This window comes from Polypterus senegalus, chromosome 12 (genome assembly GCF_016835505.1).
Source record: "Polypterus senegalus isolate Bchr_013 chromosome 12, ASM1683550v1, whole genome shotgun sequence".
Taxonomy (NCBI): Eukaryota; Metazoa; Chordata; class Cladistia; order Polypteriformes; family Polypteridae; genus Polypterus; species Polypterus senegalus.
The window spans coordinates 60,823,326-60,840,789 of NC_053165.1; the positions used below are offsets into that span (position 1 = coordinate 60,823,326).

Genomic DNA, 17,464 nt, shown 5'->3' on the forward strand with positions numbered 1-17,464 from the left:
ACTATTGATTTCACAGTACCCAAGAAGAGCAATCAGGGTAAAGTTCTGATTTTATTTCAATTACCTTTCCCCAAAGGTTTCAGTTACCATCGATGAAATTTCATGGCTAAGCTCCTACTCAATATGTGGAAGCCAACATCACATTGACATCATGGTGCCTAAATATTTTGGCCTGTGTTGCAAAGAATGGAATAAGACTGTAAACACATGTCAACATTTGACCATAATGACCATCAAACAAAGAAGGGTCTGCTTTCTTCAACAAACTTTTTTTCTTCCAAACTCACTCTTTTTTCAGGTTTCTATTTATTTCAACTGCATTTCATGATTCCTTCTCAAACCGTAATATTGAAAAAGTTCCAAAACAAACAGTATTATAATAACTTCCTCCATGTCTTCATTTTTGTGGAATTAAATAACCCACTTATGACTAGGTATGTACTCAAAATTAAATTAATGCCTCCTTTTGTGTTTTTTACTGGAAAAAAATAGCTGAACTCAAACAGTCAGTCTGATTTTAATTCCTAATTGAAGTAGAAATTGAACCTGAACTGTATGTGGATCGTTTTTGGTTTTGTTTGTCAAAATGTTATCTGATATTAACGTGTATATTCACATTTTAAGTCCACATGATTAAATAAAAAAGAAAAAATGACAAATGTCATAGGGATTACACTATAAAAAGGTTCCACTTAAACTATACTTTGCAAAGATAATCAAAATGATATTGTCAAAATTAACTACTATTAGGCAACATCAACATTCTCTCAACTTTAGGGAAGATTACAAAGCCATGATACTCTACCACAATATAAAGTCACTAAAAGTCACAAGCACATTAATGGCTTCCAGCTCAAAGATCACCTGAACATCACAATGTACAAGATGTAGCTCTGAAACCTAAGAAATGACAATTACAATAAGACAATCTGACAGACTTGTTATGAAAACATTAAAGTCAGGATGGAGACATGTTAAAACTAACTGTTTCAGAAAAACTCCACATAGTTGATCTACATTGGACCTGAAAGTGTGAAACCTGCCTAATCCATGCTCAGGATTATGGAAACGCACTGCCTATCCTGGAAGCAGTTGGAAAGAACCCCGTCCAATTCATCAGAGAGCACACTCACAAATAAACAATTACTTATTCTGGGCAATTATAGCCTAAATTCTAAAATTTAATCTGACATGGGCTGTGAAAAAAAAAAAAATACAGAGAACAATTCTGACTGTGATTAGACTAGGATTTAAATGCAGCCTTCAAAGGCTATGAGGCAGCACCACAAAGCACTGTACCACTAGTATACTTCTGAATTCATTCAAACAAATTACTCTGTACACATAAACATTACTGTAAAACAGATGGTGTTTTTACAAAATAAAGTATTACAAAAAGTCAAATGCACTGACAGTAAACAAAAACAATTTATTAAACCTGCACAACAAAAGTAAGGGTTACAGGAGAAAAAAAAAAGAATTTAAAATGTTTTTTGGTATTTGGTAACATGCAATATAATGATTGAATCAGCTTAGTTTCTCAATCATTGATAAAGAATTATGCATCAAAAATATTATATGTTATTAAATCACGCTCTTCACTAAAGAAGAAACTGAATAATTCTAGTTTGGAAACTGTATCAGATTCTATCTACCATAGCAAAGAGGAATAAGCAGAGTTGGATCTTCTCAGTTCAGAAGTAGACTAATGGTTTCCGTAAATGCAACACTAACATCAAGTTCCTTTATAAAATTGCAATTTGAATTCACAGAGTTTATTTTCTTTTCTCCTTCACTTTAAACTGTGACTTGGGTTATAATTATGCTACTTTCTTCCCTAATGTCAGTGTTAATAATAATAATAAAATAAAAAAAAAAAAAGTGAAAACTTATTTCCAAAAAACTTAACCGCACCATGTTACAAATACCTCATAAACAGTAACAATATGACTAAGAAAGTTACAGATTGATAAATTATTTCGAGGGGCAAACTGAATCCATCAAAGTACATTATTTAATGAACATTGGTATTACCGAAAAATAGATTACATTTTACAAAATAACACATTGCAAAATGAAAATGATGCTATAGCAATTATAATTAGACAAATAAAGCTTCACAATAATGCAGTGGCTAATCACACCTCAATCACGCTTCAATAAGCAAGACTCACTATTAAATGATGCCAAGACCCAAGATTCCATCAGCTACTGGACTTTAATAATTCATCCACTTAATGAAAAATAAATGAGATAAGGTCTTATGTTAGAAAGCCACTAAACCATTGCACAACATTGTGCAACCCTAAACAATTTCAGAACCCACAGAGTGTGCAAGCATTGGATTTAAAAATTTAAGGACTTCCAATATTTTATACATTTGGTTAAACCTGTAGTTATTTTTAATTATTCAGGATGTGGCTGTTTTTACAAGTACTAGTAAAGAACCACCAAAGCTCTTCGATCCATTTAGCATTTGATTAAAAAATGCATGTTATCAATCTTAATACTACAATGAAATGTACATGTAATGATGAGGCAGCAATTTTCAAAACTTTCATAGTAAGAAATTAAAGTAATGACCTATTTAAGATACTCAAAGGCACCCTTATTTTGTAGTCAATATGTTCAGTTGAAAATGGGACAAAAGGAAGAAACTGACATGTAGACAGAGGGGCACATAACTAAAATACATAGCTGTCAGAAGAGGTTTGCTTTGTGCAGGTCAAGAGGTTCTGTTATGTTTGAAAATGGCACTTGCTTAAAACCAGCTGATATGAGCTACAGTACAGAAACAAAAAATCTTGTTTTATAAATCACATTACATTATAAGCACAAATTCAAAGGACTAGAAAGATACTACAAGTTATGAAATGTTCAAAGGGCAAAATTTTATGTGGGGACTTGACTGTTGGACAGGACTATTTTTGAAATTTGGAGCATTTTTTTTTGTTTTTTACTTCTTCAAAGATTGATAACTCACAATTCTGTTTATTAAATATTTTTGTAACAGTGAGTGATACTCAAAAATAACAGTGACAAAACAGTTAATCACGTGTACTAGTAGAGTATATAAGCTACAGGTTTCTTAATAGCATTTTAAAATCTTATGTGGTTAAAAGCCAAAACCAGATAATCTTCTGGTAACTGAAATAACTTTCATAGACACCAGATTTGAACTCAAGTGATGTAAAAAAAACAGCATCAATCTATTTACTATTTTTAGGCGTTAGTTTTTATTTCTTAAACATAACATTTTTGAAAGACATGCCCAAGGGTCAAGCTAAAACGCTTGGCTGCATCAGAACATGGTGGACAGCAGGCCAGTTACACTTTGACAAGAAATACAGTGTTGGAGAAATACTTAAGATTTTCAAGTAAAGCAGCAAAAAGTTGATTTTTAGTGTAATGTAGAAAGTATGTTTTTATTTACTGTATACATAATCTGTCACCCAACCACACTTTGGGAAATAATTTAATGTCCCATTCATGTCTGCGTAAGTTATAGTTCTTGCAAATTTATTTCTACTGTTATAAAGATCATGATTTACATGGTACGATTTCAACCAGCAGGTTGCAGTACACTCAACTCTGCGGGCATTTCAAAAAATTTTATTGGAGATCTGTTTGCCATCAGGAGTGGCTGAAGGATGAGTAAATAAGGAAAAATACAAATTACACAAGTTGAAATAACTTCTCACAATGTAAACATTTTACTCTTAAAACAGAGAAGTTTAAAATTTGCTTGTGCTTTTCAATTAGTTTTTTTAAGTTTCAAAAATGTGTACAGCACATTCTATTCGAGATATCTCAATGAAAACAGTATTTCTTTGACGCAATTCTCCAAATTTTAACACAAATAACACTATACAAAATGTGAAGTCAAGAATTACACTGAAATAAATAAAAGTGAAAGGGGCATAAGAAGAAAAACTATTTATTTTAAATCTTCATTAGATATGCATGTCTTCACTTTGGATATAACTACATGGATAAAATGTTCATTATAACCAGCCACCAGCAGAGATTTTCTGAGTAGTCCCTGCACACTGTACAATTGAATCAGACACACCAAAAGTAGTCAACAACAACAACTTAGTAATATTCAGAAGGCTGAATTTATAGAATCTTGAGTATCATACAGAGTAATGGATATCAAATTTGTCCACTTCATCCTAAAGTTACCCTTTATGGCTACTTCTATTTGAAAACATCAAAAGGAGACTTTTATCATAAAGTTTCACCTATTCTGATGACTAGAACATTGTTTAAAAAAAAGACTAAAAAAAATTATAAAATGGCACTTGAATGAACAACAAAATTAACAATAAACGTTGAGGAAAAAAAAAACCATACAAGCGACTGCTGTATATTTATCTTAATAAATAAAAAAAAAAAACAGAAAATTCATTGACTTACTGAAAATGCACATTCCAAGGCCACCTTGTTCAGTAGACAATAAAGTGTGGGGTAAGGATGGAGAAATGTTTCACTTTTATTTCCTGCTCAATGTACACAATTTCATAAATATCAGATTACAGTATCTCTACATTCTTCTTACTTAATAAAAAGGCATTTGTGTTATGTTTCAGGTAGTGATTTAAGAACAGCACATCAAGTGTAGGGATGTCACGATACCAGAATTTTTGTATTCAATACCTGTGAAATTTTACAATAATCAATACCATGGCAAAAACAGAATTCATATTTAGCAGATTTTTATTAAAGTACCTCCATTAATGAAGGTGGAGAGATTTTCATGAAACTTGGTACACATGTTCCTCACTGGTCGACTAAAAATACTGTAGAGTGAAATCAGCCATAAGATCTTGCAGTCTTGTATGCTTGTTATCATCCATTTGACACTCAGAACGGCCACCAGAGGGCAAACTGGAGGCGACTGCCAGCATTCTTTATGTTTGAGCGCCACCGCGCCCCTGTTGCTTTTGAAATTGAATAGAGTTCTATGCGTGGAAGTGGTGTGTCTGTCCGGCCTGGAAGTGAGACATAGAGTCGGGATGAGGGTTCCAGCTCCGAGGATACGCAAGCGTACACCGGCAAAAGGAAACCTCCTAAGAAAGACAGTCACTTAGCTGCTAATGCACAAATGATGTGAGCACTTCGGCAACAGGAATCTTGATAGCAGAGAGATGCCCAGAGTAGTTCTGACGATTTAAATACTTTCTAGGATCCCGTGCGGGCTTACACAGTTAGTATATACCAGGCCACTGCCAGCATTCTTTATTTTTGAGCAGCACCACTCCCCTGTTGCTCTTCAAATTAAATAGAGTTGGCCGGTTCTGAGCATCAACTAGATGATAACATACATACAAGACCACAAGACAAGGACATTAGTGAGTCTTTACCCATCCATCCATTATTCAACCTGCTATATCCTAGCTACAGGGTCATGGGGGTCTGCTGGAGCTAATCCCAGCCAACACAGGGCGCAAGGCAGGAAACAAACCCCTGGCAGGGCGCTAGCCCACCGCAGAAAACTCACGCAGACATGGGGACAACATGCAAACTCCACGCTGGGAGGACCCGGGAAGCGAACCCAGGTTTATTGTTTGTTAATTTATTTTTAAAGTTTTTTTTTTTTTATTTTGTTTTTCTCAAATTTTCCTCCCAGGCAACGCTGGGTATTTCAGCTAGTACAATATAAAATATACAAGTATAAATACTAACAATGCAATGCAGAGCTTGATCTATAATGTGTGGAAGAGAAGGAGAGCCCCCCAGTTTAAGAACAAATGGAGAATTTATAATTCTTAGGGGATGGGTTTCACTATAGGGTTCAATTATAAAAATAGAAATTCCAACATTATTATATACTGTATGTACTGCTGAATTAGTGAATTCCAAGAAATAAATCTATCCCTCCTTTTTCTACGTTTGCCTCAGCTTTAAAGCTTCCTGTTCAAAATCAAACTTGTCAGTTTTACGTTAATCCTTTATTTCAGAACTGTTAGCCAGCCTTTGTTTTGCTGTGTTCTACATTTCTCATAAAAGTGATCATACTTTGTTATTGCTTATGTTTGTGTACAAATCCATTATCTGAAAATTACTTAGGCTGTCGTTACCTGTACTCAATAAAATGTATTACTGTGAGGCAGAGCTGCATTTTTCAACATACCACTCAAATATATGACACGCTCTTATACTTGCAGGTTATACCAATGAACATTAGTTTGTCTTTAAAATCCTAAATAATTCCATAGTTGGATAAAAGTGGCCAATGTGTGCATGTTTATTTCCCTTTTTTTCCTCTTTGTCATAAATAACAAGTATGATTACTGCTCTTGCATGCTGAAATTCTCCTTTTCACACAAAAGCATTTCCAGACATACCTCTACATGTGTTGATGCAGAGCTGTAGCATTACCACTGTGAAATACTTTTTTATATTGTTTTTATACACATTTTTCTCATGTATTAGTGTGTCTTCCAAAGTGACTGTCTACTTGCAGTCACACATTAATGCAATACTGATTTTCTTCGTGACAGCTTTTTTACTGCATAAGAGCTGATAATAATTACTATCAAAATATCACTTTTTATTACATCCTTAAAGTTGATGTCTTTTACTTTGTGTCCTGCATTTTGGAGAATGGCTCCGCAACTTTAGTATGGTGTATGTACTTTTCATACAGTTGTATGTTTCTGTCCCCATATTAAATAAGCAAATCGTGCTTTTGCCGACTACGTGCTCTTTTGCCCTGGGGACTAGCCTTTGAGTGAAAAATATTTTTTAGTCTAACTCTTTCTTACACAAGTCACTTCTTAGCATTTACTGTAAAGACAGCTGGGAACATGTGTATAGAAAGTAAAAACTGGTGTACTCTGCTTTTCATAAGCAGGTCTTATCCAGTTTGATAAAGTTTACTCCAAACAGCCATTCAAACTCCTTTTTACTTATTAAAAAAGGAATTAAGTTGAAGAGAGTGTGAAGGACTTAATACCAAACAGAAACTGAGAAAATCTGCAAGCGAGGCACAAGCCATCCCATTCATTCTTGCTGCGCAGCTGCCTTCTGGAACACAGGGCAGAAGGAGCTAAAGAAACTGACATCTTAATAAACAGGAGTATGCACGCTGCACATATGAAACCTCCCAAAGTTTTAGCATCAGCCAGCTGCAGAAGAATAAAATCTGAAATGATTAGAGCAGCCTTCTAGTGCTAACTCAGCATAAAGAACAAAAACACATTAAAAATGAACATGCAGTTTTTGAGCTGTTATAATTTGACATTAAGTTTAGAAGTATGTGTAATAGATTACACGTTTCATCTTTTTAGTAAACATTTACTTCATTTCCTGAAGTCTCTTCAATCGGTCCCTATGATTTGCTCAACAGTGGCAAAACTTTCTTTGTCATCAGTGCTGAAGGACAGTAAGAGCTTTGAAACATATCCTACTGTAATGGAATTCTACACACAACCTTTTGACTGGGGGAATGGTTCTGGTGCAGGTGGACTATCCAAGAATGAATTACCAACATCACATAATTCTCCAGCGTTACAATTTTTTTGACAGCATGAAGCTTAATTTTGCAGTTTTTGGCATCAACGTTCACATCACAACATCACATCATAACCAAAAATCAATAAAAGCACATTAATATTATTTTAGTACACTGGAACTGATCATTGACAACAAACAAAAATCAGCACTGCTGAATGCCTTTATCAGGTCAGTACTCAAAACTTTATGATCGCTCCTCATTTATTTGGCAATTTCAACAAAAAAAAAAAAGTGGTTGCACAAATTTCTATGCTCTTCTTAAATACCCAAATGCATTACACATTTAAATGTTACCAATATAGAAGTATTGCAATGACTAGAGGTTTTCTGCCAGTGTTTTAATTACACTTGCAAAAATCTATGAAGAACAGTTAAAGAAATACATAATGTCATTACTGCCCTAAATTAAACAAACGCATACAGGATTTTTCACATGACAGTGGGCCGCTGAGCTTTGTATTATTAGTCTGTTTTCTGTACAATAGGAGAAAGGGACAGAGTTCCAAGAAAACATGCAAAATAGCCGGAAATCATTCTACCAAAAACAATGAGCCTAGAAAAGAACTAGTCTTTAAATTGTACTACATTTTAAAACTACTCTAAAAACAGACTATACTCTGTGCATTTGAAAAGTTTACAGTTGGATAAATAATTAAAACCCCCAGGAAGATTTCAGAAGCTGCTGACGAATGTTTTTGTCTGTGCTATTAAGAAAGATTCTTGGAAGCATGTACCCACAATGTGCCAGAAAACTACTCTAGGCATTATAAAGCACTAATTTACATTGATGCATTTTTCCATGACCTTCACCTCATATTTCTTTTCAATGCACCTGCAAGATTTTATGAATGTATTTTTAATGTTGAAGATTTAAAAAAAAAAATCTAACTTAGAACAGAGCATCAGAAATCTTTACAGTCTATCTGAACATTTTCTAAATCTAATTTTCCACTACAGGGTAATTTGAGCCATTTGTGGCACCATAAGATGTAAGGCAGCAGTTAGTCCCTAATAGGATACCAATCCATTGTAGGGTACACTCACACATCAATTAACATATTAAGTTGAGTTGGAAACATTTGTTAAACTAACTTGCTTGCCTTTTTTGAATGGGAAAACCTGGAGAAAAGCTGCACAGAAAAAGTCAGTGCAAACAGTGATTAGGGCAGGACTTGAATCACAGTCCTTGATGTCATGAAGCAGCAGCCTCAAGCACATATTAACTGGTCCATAAAATTAGGATTGTGGGACTGCAGGGAGTTAAGGCCTATTCTGGCAGCTCAGAGTGAAGAGCAAACACCAGCAAATAGTGTAAAACAATAACCATTAACTAATATATTGCAGTGATTTATGCTTTTGAATTTTTGTTTTATTTAAATATACATTTAGCTTAAATTAAAATACACATATAAAAGTACTATATAACAGAAAACATGACTTGAGTTTCAGCATGGGATTATTATAATAATCAAACATTTTATTTCAAAATCCAGCCCAATTTAACTTAATATTAAGTAGGGAAACCCCTGTGTTCTTTCAAAACAAAAAAACTTTGTTAAAAAAAAACAACTTTCTTTCAGTGCTAATTTTATTTAATTGTAGTGTGCAGTCGGAAAAAAATGTTATATGCATATCAAAGATAATTGCTAAATATTTTAAATTTCACCATCTCGCTGTTTGCAAAAATGACAAGTAAGGATGAATGAAAGAATTAGATGGATAACTCACTATTTAAAAACAAAACAGGAGTTTAACTTCTGCACCTTTGCTCTCATTGGCCCAAGTGTTCAGTTCATTACTTTTTTTTCCCTTGCACTACTCAACATTCTTGTTTCAGTATTAAGTACAAACTTCATTAGGGCCTAAATGATCTCTTCCAAACACAAGTGCCACCTCCTGCTCATTGTAAAAAGCACAGTAAAATTCAGGCAGCTATGCCTGTAGAGATCATGTTAAATACTTTGAAATAGTCATGGTGACAGGTTACACAGTTTTTTTCAGAAAGACTGTGCAAAAGAAATACATCTAAGATGTGACACTGAGCACTGCAGGTTTAAGAAGCACTGTTTTTGTTCACCTATTCTATGTCTGCAAACTGACAAGCTCACCTGAGCCTGACAAAGTATAAGGTTTTGAGTTTTGATCAGTTTTCATATACAACTTCAGGCCTGGGCCAAAAAAGGTGATTTTCTAATATGTAAAAATTAATTAATTATTGATCCCTGTGTATTTTTGTTACAAGAAAACGTATTTTGCATGTGCGCAGACTTGTTTTTTTCTATTTCTGTATGTTCCAGGATCTGGATCTTAACAGTCTTACTTTTTGTTGATTAAAATCTACTGCTCAAAAGAGAGAATGGTGACATACACAAAAAAGTAGCACAGTGTGATAAATTTACTGGCTTTCTGAATATCTGACCCACAACAGAAAGTTTTTATGAGAAAAAAAAAAAAAAACCTTTTACTTCATGTGTTGTCCTGTGAATTCTTGCCCTTTACATGGAAAGAGACACAGCATTTGCTACTGCACATTAAGGGGTTGTGTGTGGTCACCCTGGAATACACTGGTGCCCTGTCCAAGGAATTCCCGACTTACTAAAATAGGCTCCAGCTTCCCTGTGACCCTGATCTGGCTTTGTTTCTTCTTCGATTACACAAGACTATATTACAAGAACTAAACCACTTAGCAGGCTCATACTGCTTGCATACTGGTACCCTTACATGTATACTATGTAACAAAATGAAAATGTATGGTCTAGATGACAACATTTGGTAAGAGCAGACATTCAAAAATGGGAAAAAATATATTTGCATCTTTGGCATTGTCATGTTTAGGTTTTCAAGAAGCATACTTCTAACTGATACAGCCTGTTCAATTTTTTCCATGTTTAGATACCTACACAGGGCTTTTTAAACTGTTTTAAACAAACAGGAAACTGCACCGGGGTTTGTCCAGCAGACCTCTCAAATGTGAAAAAATCATTCTGGGGATAATTTTCAGGCCAGTGTAATGCACTAATAATTTTTAAAATGATTTTTTCTGTATTCTAAATGCTCCATTCTTTCTCAAAAAACAAGTCTTACTTTACTTTTTCATTTTCCATTTTAAACATGGGTTAAATTCACCATTTGCTAGTAATGATAATCTCCAAGTTCTTTATCACTAACTTGGGTACAGGATTAATGGGAAAAAAAAAAAATCACCAAAGGCACATTAAGCATAACACATGAACAAAAGCTGCTTGATTTATTATTAAATGCAACACTAGTTATAATGAAATGTTAACATCTTGGCATTGCGGCAGCAGGGATGTGACCCATTTCATTTCTGTTTCAATTGAAGTGCAGAGTGTAGGACATCTTTGTCTATGAGATCAAGATAATACCGTCTCCCACTGACCGTTGTGGGTGAACTAAGCAGTGCAATGACACAATGTAATGGCACCCAACACTTATTGTCTCTAGGTGGCCAATGGAAAGAATGTACAGGATGATTGAAATATGCATGAAACATATCAGGATGTGTGATTCTGTTTCATTCTTATCATGAATCACACCAATCCAACATTTTTCATCATACAAGCACCCAATATAGCCTCCAATTAGACACACATCTGATCCATCAGGAGTGTGATCGTGAGAGGGCAGCATCTCAGCTACTGCTTCAGTGGTGAACATTTGGACAGTCAACTGACTTTGAGTTTGCGATCTTCTGTAGGCATGTAACAGTGGTATTCTCAAGTACCAGGTACTCTTTTGGCCATTTAGAATCACATTCTCTATTCAGCAACATTAGGCAGGACATTATCATTTGATATGAAAAAAGTTTGACATTTTTGATAATGTAATGATTGAAAACTCAATGATTACCATTATTGACACATGGCACATTCAACCTATGTTTAGGATAGAAAATAAACATCAAAGATTTGCATAGGGAAAGTAAGGTTTGTATTTTGAGAAAGAAGGGATAATGTAGAATAAATGAAAAGTATATTTAAAAAAAAAACTGCAAATTCCAACATGCTGTTAGGATGCTCTGAAAATGAAATTCAAAGTCATTTTCTGGATTTGAGAGGTCTGCTGTTCAAACTCTGATACAGTTACTTTAAAGTTTATTGCTTTTTCAGAAGGCCTATATAGTTATCTGAATAAGGAAAAAAATTAAAAAGTCTGTATTGGCTACAAAAAAGTGTTTCTAAGCACTAAACATAGCTAAGACAAAAACTCAAATTAAATTTTGGTCAATTTCAAGGGACTGCTTTGACAATACAGGATCACCTGGACGAAATGTTTTAATTTCAGCACATTACTATACCTATTAATGTACCAGCGTGCAAAATCTGAGCCTGCTCGGTGGTTTAGTTCTTGAGCTATGGACTTGTGAAATTTAATTTTAAAAAATGATGCCTTGAAAACACAACAAAGACTCTTTCAACTAGTACTTAGAAACAGAGAACAGTAAAAAAAAAAAAGCAACAATAGGAGTAGAACACACAAACTTCATGAGGGTCCCATTTACACCTGAAATTAACATACACTTTCCATGATATGATCACGAGAAGACATTGAAAGCCAGGTGCAAATGCATTTGTGACTGGATCACTCTGACAAAATTACAGAAGTGGTCACAAACCAAGAGCCACCTCATTCAACATAAATATAAATGTATTTTCTATTCACTTAGATCAACCAAGAAAGCGCATCCGAATCTTGTGCGAGGACATCAGACCCTTCTCCAAAGGGTCCGATTGTAACGTGCAGTATTGTAATGCCGGTAGTAAATATAATCTGGTTTAATTATATACGGACACAAAATATACATTAAGGTCAGGTGTAAAGGGGGCCACAAATAGTGACAATGCCTGGATTCAAATTCACTCTTCTGCTGCTGTCAAGTAGTAGCATTAAATACCCCATCTCTATATTAGCCCTCAAGTATATCATTAACTACTTAACTCCTGATGTCGATCTAGTAGTTATAATGTAAAAAATTACCCTCTGACAGAAAAAAGATCAGAAAGATATACTTGCTAAACACTACGAAACAGAAGAACTTAGGATTTATCCTTGACCCTTTCCTACTCCCAACATCCCCTCAGTGTAACCTGACATGAATCTGTACGCAAAATGAGGCCCACCTACAATTAAGCCCATTGAGCATCAAGAAAGACCATGGCTCGGGTTTTTAGGGGCTGAAACAGGAGCAGTAATTTCTTTAAACTGTTACAAAAAACCAAAGCAATATATTATTCACCTAAATTTGTTTCTACAATACAAAATAACTGGCCCCTAGTTTTAAGTTCTGCTGCATAAAAATGAAAAATGTCACATCTAACATATACTATAACATTCTCAAATGTGCATAATCCAATTCAGGGTTGCAGGGGCCAGGACCTATCCCAACAAAAAAAGGGCACAAGGCAGAGGACAGCCCTGTACAGAAAACAAGACAATTGGAGGACCTACTCACTTACAAACAAACAAACACAATCACAAATGTGTAACTGACAAACAATGTAATCTGGACATCTTGGGGAAATAGAACAAACTGTAAACATGCAACTTACAGACACACTGCAACACCAAGCCATTCACATACATACAGTTTAAAAGAAAATACATATTTTACTTTATGCTGATTAATCACACTTGTGACCCTGCTAATTAAACTGATATAGATGACCCTTTTGTTGCTGTGTTTAATGATTTATTTTTTAACATTAGTTTTCCCCACAACCAATCCCCCGTGAGAGCTCTTCAATAGACATTTCAACGACCATTCCCAGCCGACAAGGCTTAATTCTTTCAATAACCTTAACCACTAAATTACACTAACTCAGGAGAGAGTCTGTTTTCCTTCAAGAGCACACAGCTGACAGAAAGTCGATAACACTTTCCCTCCCTAAGTGTTCCCTTAACAGCTGAGAAACTAGGCAATAGTATTGCGGAGACTCTGCTGGCAAAATAGATGCACATATGACACCCCTCAGAGAATAGTCCTGCTCAATTTAAAGTGACCACGGTCTCACACCCTTACCTCACTACTGCCTTTTCAGTCCTGCCTGGGCCATATATTACAGGTCAAACTTATGGCATTACGACCTAAATGCACTTAATTTAGTGCACTACCTAAAAATAAAACAGCAGCTGATACACATTAGAAAAACACATAAAAGTTTAGTGGATCCTGTAAAAGGTTTAAACAATGCAGAAACGGCCGCCTAGTAATAGTGTAAAACTGTATTTCACGTATAAACTGTGATTAAAATGAGGGTGGCAATTAACAAAAGATTTCAGATTTCCATAATAATTTCCAATTATTATCCCAAACAAATCTGCATAAACAAACAAAACAAAATTCATACTGCACCGATCAGTATTTGTTTGAATTTTCAACATGCAAACACACATGCACACATAAAATACTTCTAATGAAAAACTGCCTAATCACAATGAGAGCGGTTATAGATTCTCTGCTACTGTGAAAAGAAACTCAACTGCACAGACAGGAAGTGTGGCTACAATGGCTACAAAGTAGTAAGAAACCACAAGGTTACAGGTTCATATCCCAATAATGTATCACTACTGTATGTCACACAACTACAGATTGCCAGACAAGCAAGTAAAAACATTTGGGATTATTATTCTTCTATATGTTAAATGGGCAAAGCAATTCATTAATGATGAAGCAGCACTTTGGCACACCCACAAATTTGTCGCTGGCAGCTTTCCGATCTACAAAACTGAGCACTGGAATAATGCTGATACCAAACCCAGCAATTCCAAGAACAGCAAGAGAAGGAAAATGCATTTCAAATGGGAACTTGTCATTTCCTTTGAAAAGAACACCTTGGGGAAAAAGAACAGTAGCCTGCCACGCCATTTTTATACTTTTTACTGGAACACAAATATAAAAGTTAACTACACCAAAGGCTTTAAACTGTAAATAGCAACATTGAAAGTATGATCAACCTATTGTGCCACCATAAACTTAATCCACAAGAAGGCTAATAATATTTGAATATGGCTTAATTTCAAACCTCAATTTTGGGAAAGAGACGCTCAGTCAATAAAAAAAAAAAAACACTGTCTTTTTCTTGTGTTCTAGTATTGCTCAACTAAAAACAAAGGCCTTCTCAATTTTTTTCCTTTAAACTCATCCTAGGCATTCAGAGGGACAATCTTCAGATACCACACAGGCCAAAATTAAGGGTATTTTGCATGTCATTCTTCAAACTGCAGGGCCATCTAGTCCCTTTGCCATTGAAAAGAAATACCATGGATACTGACAACATTTTGGACTAATCTGAACAATGCTGAGAGAACAATGGGATCTCTGCAACATTGGGTTTGTCATAGCAGCAGCATGGCACATACCATGTGTTTGTCTTTTTAAAATAAAGGAACGAATGGGTTTCAATACCGATTTGAGAGGGGCATGGAGCATTGATCAGTGTAGATCTGTGTACCTTAGACAGTAGGAGGCACAGTGTGGCTTTGTACTTTTCAAGAGGGAAGCTAGAGAGGGAAAAGTACTTCAAGATCGAGCAAGGTGAGATTACTAAAGTGGGTCCTGGAGATGCCACACAGACCCAGTCTACTTTCAGGGATGATGATTCTGCTAGAACCCACCGTTTAGAAGAAGATGAAGAAATGTACAAAGGAACCCAGGTGCTATCAATTTCTTTATTGGCTTTTACACACACTGCTGTGGCAAAAGAACCAAGGGACACTTCTGCCAAGGATGTCTTATCTGACTTGGGTCATTGTGATTTTTTGATTACAAAGGCATAAAGATGGGGGGATTTTAAGTAGTATCTCTTGTATAAAATGGGTTCAAGCATAGGCAGGTTTCTTCTACAAACGAGAGTGGCGTTTTGGTGCGAATATTTTGCCCCCGCTAGGGGGCGAGGGCGACTGCTACCGAGAGTGTCTTCGAAGGCCCTGCAAATAGGGTAGGTGGGGCGCCAGGACCCCCTCCCACTGTACACCGTAACGTTATAACAGCGCCAAAACTGCAAACAAACTAGAAAACAAGAGCCCGAAGACAGAGGCACAGTTAGTTTCTAACGAATCACCATGTTCCTACTTGGCATTCTCGTTAAAATTCAAGTAACATACGTTGGGAACCCCCACATACAAAAAATAAAGAAAGCTGGAATGCATTCGCTAGCTGCAGGGGGTTGAAAGCAAAATGCCACCGCGTCAAAAAGCGGAACATCCCGCCGGGGACCCCGGAAGGGTCACGATGTTCCCCTTTTCACCCCTCCATGCCTGCTACTTCCCCAGACAACTCACCTGCCGCGCGCACCGGTAGTCTTTTTTGCCTCTGCAAACCCGTGACAACGAGCACAGCAATTACGCCAAGTGGAAGATGAAGCGCGCGCGACGGAAAGTGGACGCGCGCGCTGACGACTACAACCTGGGGGAGGTACTACGCGTGACGTCAGAATGACGTTTTCATATTCAATGCGTTCCGTCAAAACTATGGTAATAGCTCGCAGATTCAAGCGCTTTACCATTCAGATGAGGCGTTTTATAGCCTTGCCGGCAATATAGACTAACACAACTTGATTTTTTTTACTTTGTTTTGTTTTGATCTCTGTCGACGATCTACCCTTTCCAAAGTAGAAAACCTTTCATTTTATCAGTTATTTGCATATAATCCACGCCCATTTTAGGTGAAAGATTTAGTTCCAGTAGGTGACCGCCCCTCTCCCGTCAGTCCTGTCGGCTAGAAAGAAGGTCGTTGTTTAAATCGAAGTTGCATTCATTGGAGCCATCTCGCCCGTAATGCTATTAAGTGGGTTTGAGAGTGTTATGTTAATGTTACTTTACTTTAAGGTGTCAACTTGGGATTTTTAGGAGTGCAGTCTGTTAGTTTTTCGTGCGGGCTTTTACCATATTGGCACCCATGAACAGCATATTACAACAGAGTGATTTGTTAGCGTATTTAATGTAAGGTACATTGTACCTTCACAGTTTCTGGTACTGGACAGGTACAGTGTCAACAGGTACAGATCCCAAGTCCAAGGGCTTCTGGATGTGACAAAAGTCAAGCAAAATGACACATTTTATTGGCTAACTAAAAAGATAATATGCAAGCTTTCGATGCAACTCAGGCCCCTTCTTCAGGCAAGACATCATCTCCATGTCCTCAACCCATGCTACCAGGCAGAACCCACCTGGAGATTCGTAGAATGAAAGTGCGTTATTCGTCTAAATCCCGATGTTTATTTGTATTTTTTGGATATCAATCAAATTAGTTCTATTAATTGAGTAGATCGCTCTTACTACATAATTTACACAACAATAACTTGCGTTGGCCATAGCGTGCTTAACAAGAAACACAGCCAATTTGGTATAACACAAGATCCAAGACACACTTTGCATTCAATAGTAAAACACAAGGTATAATTCCACAATAACTCTCTCCACAATTGTATGCCTTTAGGCACCTTTCTTACCCCTAAGTGATCACAAAAATTACAGAACCAAGTCTGCTTTCGATAAAGCCAATCCTGCTAGGTAACTTACCACTGTATATAGTAAAGATTTCTGTTTTGTCCATATATTAGAACCTTTTCAAACCAACTTGATATTTAAAGAACCCTTCCCAGAATTAAATGTTTTTTGTCAAGCAATGGTCCTATGAGAAACCACACAACCCATTAAAGTACAATTAAAGAACCATTATTTTTAAAAGTGCACCTTACATAAGCTTCTGTCTTGCGTATGCGTTACCCAAAAACTGACCTGTTGGGAACCCAAAATCCTTTTCTATGCACCTGTGTTCATCTTCCATGGCTGGTTTAATGATCATGATGCTCCCTTGCCTTTGGTCCCCTGGGCAGGCAAATTCAGGCAGGCATGCATGGTTGTCATAATGATTAGTATGGCACTAGAGCCCTTGCTTAATTATCTGGCTGATGGCACTGCC

At 36.1% G+C, this 17,464-nt stretch overlaps 1 protein-coding gene across 2 annotated transcripts in view; it reads right to left on the reverse strand.

The window, feature by feature from the left end:
- Nucleotides 1–15,953, reverse strand: part of LOC120540730 (protein-tyrosine sulfotransferase 2-like) — a 30,823-nt gene extending 14,870 nt beyond the window's left edge. The window contains exon 1 of one of the 2 annotated variants that reach the window (XM_039771750.1): nucleotides 15,823–15,953. The gene's annotated coding sequence lies outside the window, so the exon portion shown is untranslated. The remainder of the gene's footprint in view (nucleotides 1–15,822) is intronic. The other variant, XM_039771749.1, reaches the window with a different exon arrangement.
- Nucleotides 15,954–17,464: the final 1,511 nt, after the last annotated feature.